Raw genomic sequence first — 12050 nt, forward strand, 5'->3', positions numbered from 1 at the left:
CGTTATTGGTGATTTCTTTTGTACTTCAAAGAATAATATTTTCCAACTGGCTTCATACCTATTGCAGGAATAGAACTCAGTCTCCTGGTTTCTATGCTAGGACCATACCAAAGTGGCTCTCATCTACCACCTGTGGCACTGATAAATAATGGACTGGAAATTTGGTTTATATTCCTGTATGCTATAAAAGGAGCATGAATAAAATCTAGGATTTCTAGTCTACTTTCCAAAGCTAACCTGGGAATTTCAGGCTTCCAAAACAGTATGTGTGTGTGGGGGGAACACTTAGTGAGCCGAGGTGGCGTAGTGGTTAGAGTGCAGTACTGCAGGCCACTTCAGCTGACTGCTATCTGCAGTTCAGCGGTTCTAACCTCACCGGCTCAAGGTTGACTCAGCCTTCCATCCTTCCGAGATGGGTGAAATGAGGACCCAGATTGTTGGGGGCAATATGCTGACTCTGTAAACCGCTTAGAGAGGGCTGAAAGTCCTATGAAGCGGTATATAAGTCTAACTGCTATTGCTATTGCTATTGCTAAAAGGTTAATGGAAATATTGGAATTGAAAATGGGCTATTGCATTTTATTTTCACTTGAGATATTAAGTAGTTTTTTTTTACAGAAATGCTCTTTATATATTGCATAACAATCAACCGTAATTACATGGTTGTGTACCTAAATGATTTGGGCCTGTAGAAATCACCTTCATAATTGTATATGTGGGACATTTGCTTCTCTCAAATTGAAGGTTAGTCACTCAGAGGTTTTGCAAAGGGATGAGAGCACATTGGGACTTAAAGAGAATTCTGTACGCAATGAGGGCAGTTGTGTTATAGGAAGGGAAGAGCTAATCAATTTCATTCAATTCACCAGTTACTGGAACTATTTTCAGCTTGTTAAACTTCATAATACAGAATGATTGCTAAATGAGCTTTAGCTCCATGTCTTTTGGCGTGCTGCAAATGCAGCTGAAATTACTGAATCAGGTGTCCTGCAGAGTAACAACCTCCAAAATAGATAAATTCTGTAACACTCATAATAAAGTAGATCAGGGGTGGGTTTCAGGCGGTTCGCGGCGGTCCCCGCGAACCGGTTGGTCGGCGAACCCGGAAGTAAGTAACTTCCGGGAACGCCGAAGGATCCACCCGCCCGCCCGCGTTTCTTACCCGGTTTTGACGAGTGCTGCGCTTCCACGCATGCGCAGAACGCATACAGCGCCTGCGCGATCCTCCAGGAGCAGCTTGAGCATCGCACAGGCGCTAGTACGCATGTGTGCACTGAGCGCGTGCACGAGGACGCCGCCGGCCCCGTTCCAACCGAAGCGGTTGGAACGGGGCGAGAAACCCACCCCTGAAGTAGATGCATTGCTACAGATTATTTTAGAGTTTGGACTGGTATCATCCTAATTCCACAGACCTCTGTGACTTAATTTCTTGGCCTATTTTCAGTAGAAAGAGGAAAAAAAGGAGGATTACATAATTTTAAAAACTTGTGGGTTTTGTTCAGATTTTATTGGAGTTATAAGGGAGGGAAGGAAGGGAGGATATTGTAATTAGAGGTTACATTAGATTAAAATATTTTTTCCTTTGCTACTCTTTCTCACACAAAATCAGATCTGGATATACGAAGGAAAATGGTGTGTTTTTATGCTTTTCCAGTGGAAGAGAGGGAGGGGTCACGTGTGGGTATTCTCAAAGCCTGATTGGTCCAAAGACTGAGAGAAAACTTCTTCAATACTCCTTCCTTCCATTCTTCCATTCTGGCTAGAGGCCCTGAGGATCGGCGCCTGGGTGGAGCGGCACCTGTCGTCTTTGGTGTCGGAGCACATTTCCGGCCTATCCAACCATCAGGCGGACTGGCTGCGTCGAGCGACCCTGGACAACGGCGAGTGGCAGCTCCACCTGTCCTTGTTTCGGGAGGTTTGGCATCCCTCTGGTGGACCTCTTCACCACGCCAGCAAATTCACATCTGCCAAGGTTCTTCACCGGTTCCAGACCCGATCTGCAGAGGGCACAGGTGCCTTCCGAAGCAGGTGGCCTCCGGGCCTGCTCTATGCCTCTCCCCATCCCTCTCATCCCTGGGACCCTCAGGAAGGTGGTAGCGGAGACGGCCCTAGTGGTCGTCGTGGCTTTGGACCAATCAGGCTTTGAGAATACCCACATGTGACCACTCCCTCTCTTCCCCTGAAAAGACACGTTCAGATAAGTCCAACGTTCTTTCCGTCAAACAATGTTCTGTCAAACAATGTTTTGGAAGTTTTTCTAGAAGTTTTTTTGGAAGTTTTTCATAGGTAGATAAAAATCTAGAATGTTATGTCCTTGAAAAATAAATGGACAAATAAATCCTGAAGGCTGCATTTTGGAGAAGCATACAAACATTCCTAAAACTTTAAAGCAAACAACCCTGAATCAGATATATCGTCTGTATAGTCAATCATTTTGTCTCATGGAGGTTATTTAGATACTATTGGTAAGCTCATAGTAAGGTATGTGAAAATGGAATCTTCCTTGTATCCTTGAGAATCACATGTCTTCAGATTCTGGAACCAACATAAACTCTGTGGCTTTGATAGCTTCATCTATAAATTTTAAAGCCTTGTGGTTTGGTGCCATTGCTTTAGCTAACTCTGCATTCCTACTGCCAGGAGTTCGATCCTGAGCGACTCAAGGTTGACTCAGCCTTCTATCCTTCTAAGGTTGGTAAAATGAAGATTCAGATTCTTAATGATGCCAATGCTAACTTGACATTGAAAACAGAGGTGGTGGAACAAAAAGTGGAAAATGCTGAAAAAGAAATTATTATGATACAGTACCGACAAATGGAGTTCGCATTAAGAGTAAGGGGGCTGCGTGAGGAGAAACAGGAGAACCTGAAACAGATCCTATCGGAAGCTTTTGACCGCCTGATGGGAAGACCAGGGACCAATCAAGGCTGGCAAATTGACAAAGCTTACCGCGTATATGAGAGGAGTTTTGATGAATATAAATAAAACACATAGAAATAAGCAAGGGTTAAAACGAACAGAACTGGAAGAGGAAATTAAGAGAAAAGAGCTGGAGTTAACAATGAACCCAGACGATACAAAGGTTAAGGAAGCTATTAACATATTAAAATCTCAATTTGACATGTTGATCTCTGACCAGGTGGCTACTAATCTATTATATGCAAAACACAATACTTTTTGTAATGCAAACAAACCTGGCAGATGGTTAGCTTATCAGATTAGGAAAAAAAGGAAAACTCGAAATATATCTAAACTGTTTTACAGAGGGAAGGAGGTGTTTCAACAGGAAGAGATTCAAAAGGCTTTCTGGGAATTTTTTACAGAACTGTATAAAGGGGATAAAATTAATGGTTTAGACATAGACAAATATTTAGACAAAGAGAAAATACCTTCAGTTAGAGAAGAACACAGGCAAAAATTGAATCAACCAATAACCTCGGGGGAAATCCTGCAGGTAATTAAGCAATTAAAGTTAGGGAAAGCACCAGGTACAGATGGCTTGACAGCGGTTTACTATAAAAACTTACAGTTAGAAATGGTAGAACCTCTTAGAGAATTATTTAATATGATTCAAACGGAAGGTAAAGTCCCTCCATCTTGGAAGACAGCGTTTATATCTTTGATACCCAAAGAAGAACAAGATACTACTCAACCCAAAAATTATAGACCTATTTCATTACTGAATGTAGATTATAAATTTTTTACTAAAATATTAGCAAATAGGTTAATGTTGGTCATTCAACAATTGATACACACGGACCAAACAGGTTTTATACAAGGGAGACAGATGAAAAGTAATGTTAGATTAATTATTAATGCATTAGAATATTTGGGAAAGAACAACCAGATCCCTGCTGCGTTTATATTTTTGGATGCTGAGAAGGCCTTTGATCGAGTTAACTGGCAATTTCTGTTGAAGATACTGCAAAAAATGCAGATAGGAGATAATTTTCTACAGTCAATTAAAGCAATATACCAACAGCAAACAGCACAAATTATAGTCAATGGAAGTCTAACAGACTCTTTTCAAATTGGAAAAGGTACAAGACAGGGCTGTCCTTTGTCCCCATTATTGTTTATTATAACTTTGGAAGTATTGTTGAATAAAATACGGGGCTTGGATGGTTTAAAAGGGATCAAGACTAGGCAGCAAGAATATAGAGTCCGCGCTTTTGCGGATGATTTGGTCATAATATTGGAACAACCGCAGGAATCTAGTATGGTTTTAATGAATATGATTAATCAATATGGTCAAGTGTCGGGCTTTAAAATAAACTTAGGAAAAACCAAAATATTAGCTATAAATATGAATATTAAACAAAAGGAAGAATTAGGAGTGATGCTAGGATGTGAGGTAGTTAAAAAAGTTAAATATCTTGGAGTTAACATTTTAACTTCAAATGGGAAATTATATAAGCATAATTATGAACCACTTTGGCATAGCATACAGACAGAGATGAAAAAATGGGAGAAATTGCACTTATCTTTGCTGGGTAGGATAGCGGCAGTGAAAATGAACATTTTACCAAAATTTTTATTTCTCTTCCAAATGTTACCTATACTTAAAAAAGATGCGAACCTTTTAGAATGGCAGAAGGGTATCAACAAATTTGTGTGGGCAGGAAAGAAGCCGAGGGTAAAGATGAAAATAATGCAAGATGTACGTGAGAGAGGAGGATTGAAACTACCTAATTTAAAAATATATTATGATGCAGTGGTATTATCTGTAATTAGTGACTGGATTCACTTAACCAATGATAGAATATTGAACATTGAGGGACACGATCTGGTATTTGGTTGGCATGCTTACCTGTTATTCAACAAAAAATTGGATAAGAACTTTAAAAGTCATATTTTAAGAAATGCTTTATTGCGGGTCTGGAAGAAATATCAATATAAATTAAATGACAAGATACCCATGTGGGCAATTCCTAGACACGCAATTGAAAATATGAATACAGCACAAAAACAGGACAGAATTACCTACAGACAGCTTCTTACCTCGGAAAGGGGGGTATTACAATTAAAATCTTTAGAGGTATTAAAAGAGGAGAAGGTAGTTCAAACATGGTTCCAGTATGGGCAATTACAGGCTAGGTGGAAAATAGATCAAAAAATTGGTTTTATTCAAGTTGAGGATAATTTGTTTAAACAAATAAGAGATCAAAGCTTAATGCATATAAAGAGGATATATAATGTATTGATACAGATGGATTCGGAAACAGAATTAGTTAAAGATTGTATGATAAAATGGGCTCAAAATATTGAGGAACCAATAATGTTGGATACATGGGAAAGAATCTGGGTAAGAAATGTGAAATTTACACAAGCTCAAAATCTGAGAGAAAATTTTTACAAGATGTTCTATAGATGGCATTTAGATCCTAAAAAGTTGGCTTCTATGTATCCGAATGTACAGCCTAAATGTTGGAGATGTGGTTCTCTCGATGCTACATATTATCATATATGGTGGACCTGCCAAAAGGTTAAAGCATTTTGGATAAAAATATGGTGGGTCATGCAAAATGTTTTTAAAAGAAGGATAAAGTTTAGTCCTCAGTTATTTTTACTAGGTATATGTACTGACTTTACAGTGGTAGAGACCAATTTGACTCTGCACCTGATAACTGCAGCAAGACTGTTGGTGGCGCAATATTGGAAGAAGGAAGACTTGCCTACAATTCAAGAATGGACATTGAAAGTAACAAACTTAGCTGAAATGGCTAAAATATCGGCATATCTCAAAGATCATTCAAATGAGAGATATAAACGAGACTGGAAAAAATGGATTGACTATATACAAAATAAATACGGGACTAAGAAATTCCAGTTAGCCTATGCTTAAGATCAGAAATGATTTAAATTGTTTAAAGTTAGTTCAGTAAGAAGAAGCTAAGGTCAATCTAGAATGTCATTAATTTCTTTATTTCTTTTTTCTCAATAGATTTTAGACTGTGTTAGTTAAAATTCTATACCGTGTACGGGTTCTGGGAAGTCGGGGGGGGGGGAAGGAGGAGGGGGGGTGGGGGGGTGGAGGGAGAGAGGGGTACACACAAAAAAAAATTGTACTTCAATGTTTTAATGATTGACAAATGATGATATATTTGTGTTGTTTTTTTTTAAAGAAAAAAATAAAAAAAGTTCTGTTAAAAAAAAAAAAAAAAAAATGAAGATTCAGATTGTTGGGGGCAATATGCTGATTCTGTAAACATAGCTTTACAACTCTCTGTGAAGAGGACTTTGAAGTGGTACATAAGTCTATCGCTATCTTTTCGGTTCCACCACAAAACCGCGGACGACAAAATCGCGGTCGACGAAAGCGCGTATGTGACGTCATCACAGCGCGACGAAAAAGATCGAAAAATGTAAAAATAAAGCGAAAACCTTACCCTAACCCCCCCAAACCTAACCCTAAACCTAACCCTAAACCTAACCCTAAACCTAACCCTAAACCTAACCCTAAACCTAACCCTTAACCTAACGAAAAACCTAACGCTAACCCTTAACCTAACGCTAAACGTAACACTAACGCTCTAAACCTAACCCTAACCCTTAACCTAACCCTAACCCTAAACCTAACCCTTACCTTTATGTGAATCGGCTTGCTGTAATTTAATTTTTATTTCAATTTTTCGATCTTTTTCGTCGCGCTGTGATGACGTCACATACGCGCTTTCGTCGACCGTGCTTTTGTGGAACGCGGTTTTGACGGGTCACAATCTTTTCATAAGGCATTAAGAAATGAAGGGAAATTAAGGGGCCATGGCTTTTGAAAACTACAAGGGATATTTTTTAGAGTTTTATATTCTAAAGGGTATTTAGAGTTGTATCTGTGAGTAGCTCAATTCACATATACTGGTACAATAATTTGTTTAGTGACCATTCAAAGTTACAATGGCGTGGAAAAAAGTGACTTTTGACCATCTATCATAATTATGACCGTTGCAGCATCTCCATGATCATGTGATCAAAATTTGGAAGCTTGGCAACTGGCATGTATTCATGATGGTTGCTGTGTCCCTAAGGCAGGTGATCATCTTTTGCGAGCTTCTGACAAGCACAGTCAGTGAGAAGCCAGATTCACTTAACAACCTGTTGTGACTCAGCAGATGTCTTCTGTGAGTCTTTTCAGGATGCAAGATTAACACTGCAGCTGGGGCTAGGGAGTGGCGTGTTCTGGGGATAAAAGGACGGATGGTGCCACACCCTGGTTGCAGGAGTCAACGTTCCTTGGTTCGTTCAACATTGATGGATTATCAATCGTGGATGTAAGATACACTTGGAGAAGTGCTTTGATTTCTGTAACCCTGATTCTTAGAGACTTTGGAAGAAGTGCTTTGCTTTCGTTTTGTTCAACTTGTGTTGCCGTAAGAAAGATTTGTTTTTCATTCCGGTATCTGGTCAGAGACTGTATTTATGTTATTTTTGGGCTCGAAGCCAGTCTGAGCCGAGAACTGATAAAGAAAGTTCCTTTTAAGTTTGTTTGCCGGCCATTTGTTGACGAGCGGGGAAGGGGGGACAGAACACAACCATGTCACTAACTAAATAGGGGAAGCAATTCACTTAAGGTTGTAAAATGTGGCAAATTTCACTTAACTGTCTTGCTTAGCAACAGAAGTTTTGGGCTCAACTGTTGTCATAAGTCGAGGACTACCTGTATATTGTTCATATCATGGTAGGCTAGGGATCTTGGAAGGGGGTAAATTTATATTTTTAGACCAAGTTTATAGTTGTTTATTACTGATATAATTCATCTACCCAACCTATTAATCATAGCTGGTTGTTGTGGGAAAAAATGGGTGTTGGATATGTTTGCTGCTTTGAGTTATTTATAAATACTGGTACACTATGGTCACTATTGGGAATACTATATCTATTCTTTGAGTCGAGGTGGCGCAGTGGTTAAATGCAGCACTGCAGGCTACTTCAGCTGACTGCAGTTCTGCAGTTCGGCTGTTCAAATCTCACCGGCTCAGGGTTGACTCAGCCTTCCATCCTTCCGAGGTGGGTAAAATGAGGACCCGGATTGTTGTTGGGGGCAATATGCTGACTCTGTAAACCGCTTAGAGAGGGCTGAAAGCCCTATGAAGCGGTATATAAGTCTAACTGCTATTGCTATTCTTTAAAAGAAGGTATAAGCTTGCTTATGCAAAATAATTCCACGTTGCCAATATCTGTCATGGATCAGACATCATAGCTATTCCTGCTTTAGAACATAAGGAACTGGTAGGTCCCATAGGACAAAACAAAGCTGATTTTCCTCTTCCTTTGTATATTAGATTTTTTGTGCATACCACACTATTTTTCATACTCTTACTCTTATTTTGAGAAGCATAATTCCAAATATATCTTATCTTAGTGCATGCAATTAGGTGTGGTATCTTTTGGATTCAGGTAGGATAAATTATTCTTGGCCTAGATTTTGTTATGTTTCATTAGAAGTCAGACTTGTCTTGCTTGGGAAATCAACAGACTGCAGCAGACAACTTCAGTGGCTGGGTACAAAAACTCACTTAACTCACTTAAGCAGATTTGTTGTAAAAAAAAAATTAAAAGCAAAATCTAAAGAAGTCATTGGGAAAAAAAAAAGAATTCCGAAAACCACGGTGCATCAGATGGAAATCTATTTATAGTGAAATGAGTTCCAATCTTTTTCCTACCTACACAGTCTAACAGACTAATAGCTACTTTCTTGTAGGTGGAAGAGAGAGTTTCAATCTGTATTTTGTTTTGCTAAAAAGACCATCTGATATCATCTGATATATGTTTGCCGTTGTCATATATCATCTGATATATGTTTGCCATATCAGATGAACATCCTTCACATCAGTATACCAGTTCACCTACAAATGCGCGCTCGACAAAAGCGTGCCCGACGAAACCGCAGCGAGAAAACCGCAAGTTTTCTAGCCCTACATGGCAGTGGATCTGGATACTTGAGAGACCGCCTTCTGCCAATTACCTCCCTACGGCCTATAAGATCTCATAGATTAGGCCTCCTCCGCATTCCATCGGCCAGCCAATGCCGGCTGGCAACCACAAGGAGGAGGGCCTTCTCAGTAGCGGCCCCGACCCTTTGGAACAAGCTCCCCGTAGAGATCCGTACCCTCACCACCGTCCAGGCCTTCCGCACAGCCTTGAAGAACTGGCTCGCCCGTCAGGCCTGGGGATAAGGACCATTACCCCGCCCGAATGTTGTATGCATGTTGCGTATTATTTTATTATGTGTTGTTGTCTTAGTATTGTATTGTATTGTATTCCCCTCTCCCTGGTTTCTGTGAGCCGCCCTGAGTCCCCTCAGGGAAAAGGGCGGCCTACAAATAAAATCAATTCCATTCCATAAAAAAAAGTTCTAAATCGCATTGACGAATGAGCGCGGAAGCACACCGACAACAGTGCGCTGACAGAAGCGTGCTCTAAACCTAACCCTAAACCTAACCCTAAACCTAACCCTAAACCTAACCCTAAACCTAACCCTAAACCTAACCCTAAACCTAACCCTAAACCTAACCCTAAACCTAACCCTAAACCTAACCCTGAACCTAACCCTGAACCTAACCCTAAACCTAACCCTAAACCTAACCCTGAACCTAACCCTGAACCTAACCCTGAACCTAAACCTAACCCTGAACCTAACCCTGAACCTAACCCTGAACCTAACCCTGAACCTAACCCTGAACCTAACCCTAAACCTAAACCTAACCCTGAACCTAACCCTGAACCTAACCCTGAACCTAAACCTAAACCCAACCCTGAACCTAACCCTGAACCTAACCCTGAACCTAACCCTGAACCTAACCCTGAACCTAAACCTAACCCTGAACCTAACCCTGAACCTAAACCTAACCCTGAACCTAACCCTGAACCTAACCCTGAACCTAACCCTGAACCTAACCCTAAACCTAACCCTAAACCTAACCCTAAACCTAACCCTGAACCTAACCCTGAACCTAACCCTGAACCTAACCCTGAACCTAACCCTGAACCTAACCCTGAACCTAACCCTGAACCTAACCCTGAACCTAACCCTAAACCTAACCCTAAACCTAACCCTAAACCTAACCCTAAACCTAACCCTGAACCTAACCCTGAACCTAACCCTGAACCTAACCCTGAACCTAACCCTAAACCTAACCCTGAACCTAACCCTAAACCTAACCCTGAACCTAACCCTAAACCTAACCCTAAACCTAACCCTAAACCTAACCCTGAACCTAACCCTGAACCTAACCCTGAACCTAACCCTGAACCTAACCCTGAACCTAACCCTGAACCTAACCCTGAACCTAACCCTAAACCTAACCCTAAACCTAACCCTAAACCTAACCCTAAACCTAACCCTGAACCTAACCCTGAACCTAACCCTGAACCTAACCCTGAACCTAACCCTAAACCTAACCCTGAACCTAACCCTAAACCTAACCCTGAACCTAACCCTTACCTTAACTTAAATCGCGCTTCTGTCGGTGTGCTGTTGTTGGCACGCTGTTGTGGGTGCGTTGATGATGTCATGGTTTTCATACCACGGTTTCGTCGGCGCGCTTTTGTCGTGCACGCATTTGTCAGGTCACGCAGTATACCTAACCCAATCTTCATATGTTCATCTGACCTGCCCTATGCCATGCTTGGTATCAAAGGGAGATGCTGTGGTAGACAAGAGGAGGTGAAAAATGCTGGAAAGATTAGTAAACGTGCTGGTAAACAACCTGAGTAGAAAAAGATGGGAGAGATGCACCAGTCTTGCCCTATTTGTTCTGTAAGATTGCCCACCACAATGTGTTTCAACTGAAACACAAAAGAACAATAACGCTTCAGGTCTCAGTGTAGCTGAACTGAGAACTCCTGGGTTTATTAGTAAATAAAACGCATTTACCATTTTAGGTTCAGCCCCAGTGGTCTGCAATTTTGTGACATTAGGAAAGGGGTTGATATATGCAATCTCAGTTTCCCCTTTTCATCGTGTGATCAACCCCTACTTGAACAACTCTTTTGTCAATTTATGTTGCTGTTCGTTCAGCCAAATATATATCTCTTTGTTAATTAGTACCTTTAACTGTTTCAAATTTCATGGGGAAGTGTTCTTTTTCTCTCTCTCGGGTTGCACAAATTTTAAAAAAAAGCATATTAACTGTTTCTTCTAATTAACTTGAAGATAAACATGTGCATGTATAATTAATGGTATGCATAATGAGTTTAAAACAATTTTGTATTTTAAATGGGAGAAAGCAATAACATTTTAAACTATTCTCTCTCTCTTTTTGCAGCCTATAGCATTGTCTTCCATTAGGTGAGTACATTGTTTTAAGTTAACAATTACAAATTAATCACCTGTACTTTCAAATGTGTTTTGCTTTTTTTTTTTTAAAGACATCTCATATTGCTATATAAAGTTAACAGCTTGGGGGCTCTATTTATATACATCGGTTTGACTATATTTAAATTTTGTAGATCAGCAGTTGTGGAGATTGCATTCATTAAGCTAGATTCTGAGTTGTGTTGAGATGTGAATTCTGAGGATAAACACACATATGGACGCACACCCCCAAGCATGCAACAGGATATACTTAAAAATAAAAGTGTTATATATCTCAGCTGAGAGATCTGAAGCCCATTACTGTGTGTGTGTGTGTGTGTGTGTGTGTGTGTGACCGCCTCCTGCCGATCACTTCCCATAGACCGATTAGATCACACAGGTTAGGCCTCCTCCGGATTCCATCCGCCAGCCAATGTTGGCTGGCGACTTCCCAGGGGAGAGCCTTCTCTGTTGCAGCTCCAGCCCTCTGGAACGATCTCCCCGTGGAGATTCGGACCCTTACTACCCTCCCGGCCTTCCGCAAAGCCGTTAAGTCCTGGCTGCTCCAGCAGGCCGGGTGGCTCTCGAAATATCCAGCCCCTCGGAAATTGTGACTGTTGTATATTTTAATATGTTGTTTCTGTATTATCCCCCCTCCCTTGTTTTATTGTAAGCCGCCCGGAGTCCTTCGGGAGCGGGCGGCATACAAATCAATAAAACTCTAACTCTAAAAAACTCTGTGTGTGTGTGTTGTGTA

General features: G+C 40.7%; 1 protein-coding gene across 1 annotated transcript in view; it reads left to right on the forward strand.

Moving 5' to 3' along the window:
* PTPRE (protein tyrosine phosphatase receptor type E) overlaps positions 1-12050 on the forward strand; it is a 139359-nt gene that overhangs the window by 42085 nt on the left and 85224 nt on the right. Inside the window, exon 2 of the mRNA XM_087725982.1 lies at positions 11265-11287. The gene's annotated coding sequence lies outside the window, so the exon portion shown is untranslated. The remainder of the gene's footprint in view (positions 1-11264; positions 11288-12050) is intronic.

The sequence above is a fragment of the Thamnophis sirtalis genome, unplaced genomic scaffold (genome assembly GCF_051295495.1).
Source record: "Thamnophis sirtalis isolate CommonGarterSnake01/CBP01778 unplaced genomic scaffold, rThaSir2_p1.2 scaffold_11, whole genome shotgun sequence".
Classification (NCBI taxonomy): Eukaryota; Metazoa; Chordata; class Lepidosauria; order Squamata; family Natricidae; genus Thamnophis; species Thamnophis sirtalis.